Raw genomic sequence first — 2,383 nt, 5'->3', positions numbered from 1 at the left:
GGGAAGTCTTGAGAATAATTACTACAGTAATGTAGCGCTACCCCCGGAGGAGCCGCTGGTTAGATTTGGGATCTGCGTATTTAAGTTGCCTCTATACTGTGTCTAGGGGTGATGGTGGTGTTGAGAGCAATAATAGAATGTCCAGGACCGTTGGTTGCATTTTCAATGCTTTATTCTCTCGGTCAAACACGACCAACATGTAACTTGAGGTAGACAGGATAGGTTGGTGAAGGAAGAGCGACTTCACAGAATCAGGCTATGGATAGTAAAGGCAGTCCTGCCCTTTGTAGTTGTATTCGTCTACGTCGCCACTCCAGCCAGAGTGGGTAAAAGTGCCCCTGGACAGACCTCTCTCAGGCCTGGCAGCCAAGAGCGCCACTTAGAGCTTTTGGGAGGAACAAGTTTCTGCCACCGAATTGGCTCTGATTAAATCACGATGTTAGATGAGACCTCTGCCACAGGCCTAGTGCTGAAAGTTGTGAACGATAGAGCGAATCCTCCCATTATGTCGTTTGTGGTTACCGACTGACAGTTTAAATGTAACCTGTCAGTGTCCGGTCACCCAGATCCCCGATGGTTCGTTCAAGCCCTGTTGGATCACCTGCCTCCGGGTTCTCCTCAGACCGATCCCCCACCGAACAGCACCCAGCTTGGGATCTTCTCAATAGGTGTGGGAAACCCAGTGAGTCGGCATCAGTTGCTCCGGGCTATGAGAGCCCAAAGTCAGGAACTCCAAGTAGCACGCGACCCCGGCCTGGTAGGCCATAGCGATGGGGCCCGTGATGTGCGCACACCCTAAAGGTGGGTGCCGCACCTGGAACCTGTGAAAAAACCCCAAACAACGGCCTCTGCCACAGAAATACCCCTCCCCAGCATGCCCCGCGAGGGAAAAACATCTCCAATTGGCTGCTGGGAAGAAGTGGCTTCGCCTGGACCCCTCTGGCGCCACCTGCCGCCCAGAGATGAGACTGCATCTCTGGAGCACAAACTGACCCACAGGACAATCCAGATTTGGCGACAGCCAAATTTAACAAATCAAAGAATGAGAGCAATGTAACTCTTTCTCCCACTAAATGTAAATATAGCACCTGTACGAAAGTACACAGGCGCTACAGTAACATCAGTACCTTTTGGAACAGGAAGCAGAAATCTGTCTATTAGGATTAGTAGGGAAGAAAATCACGTCTATAGGAAAGAGAACACAGGCCTATTACTTTTTTTTTATGCAAGAAAGACAATAGTGTTGAGTTGGAAGAAGGTTGAAGCTCCCTCGCTGGTACATTGGAATAATACAGTGAATAGCAATTTGCCATTGTATAGGCAGACCTATTGTAATAGAGGACAGGGGGAGTAATATGACGGAGTATGGGCAAGTTGGATAGAAAACCCCATGACGACTTCAGGATAAAGAGGGTAGGAAGATAGGGTAAACCAAACTATAGAATGAAAAGGGGAAAAATGTATGTATAAATGTTTTTTTCTTTTTGTTTAATGAAATGAATGTAGGTGAAATTGTATTTTATTAATGTAAGCTGTGAAACGTATATTTGTCTTTTTGTATGGGGGGAATTTTTATATATTTAAAAAAAAAAGAGCATCCGATTTGCCAGACCTTTTTTGATTTAAAGAGGAGTTCCACCCAAATTTGGAACTTCCTCTTAACCCACTCCTCTCCCCCTTACATGCCACATTTGGCATGTAATTTTTTTTGGGGGGGAGTGGGGGCTTCAGCACGAGTGGGACTTCCTGTCCCACTTCCTCCTTCCTGTAGGCGACTAAGCTTAATCGCCTTCAGGAAGTGGCTGCTGTAGGCGATCGCCTAGGACACGTCACAGGTCCTAGGCGATCTCCTGGCCAATTACACGGCGCGGCGCCGGGCCGCGCCGCTCGCGCATGCGCAGTGGGTGCCCGGCCGTGAAGCCGAAAGCTGTCACGGCCGGGTGCCCACACTGAAAATGAAGACGCCGGCCGAGGAGGGGGGAGAGGAGCGGAGCCCCGGCCGGCGCGTCGCTGGAGCGCTGGAGCAGGTAAGTGCCTGTTTATTAAAAGCCAGCAGCTACACTTTTTGTTGCTGCTGACTTTTAATAAACATACAAATGGCTGGAACCGACTTCACCCAAAAGTTGGTGAACTTTGATCCCTAACCAGTCTAATCTTAGATTAAAGCGGGAGTTCACCCATTTATTAATTTTGTGACCTTTTCCCCTTAGATTCCTGCTCGTTTTGTCTAGGGGAATCGGCTAGTTGTTTTAAAATATGAGCAGTACTTACCCGTTTTCGAGATGCATCTTCTCCGTCGCTTCCGGGTATGGGTCTTCGGGAGCGGGCATTCCTTCTTGATTGACAGTCTTCCGACGGTCCCATCCATCGCGTCACTAGTAGC

The sequence above is a fragment of the Rana temporaria genome, chromosome 5 (genome assembly GCF_905171775.1).
Source record: "Rana temporaria chromosome 5, aRanTem1.1, whole genome shotgun sequence".
NCBI lineage: Eukaryota > Metazoa > Chordata > Amphibia > Anura > Ranidae > Rana > Rana temporaria.
Note: the sequence above shows the minus strand (reverse complement) of the source record.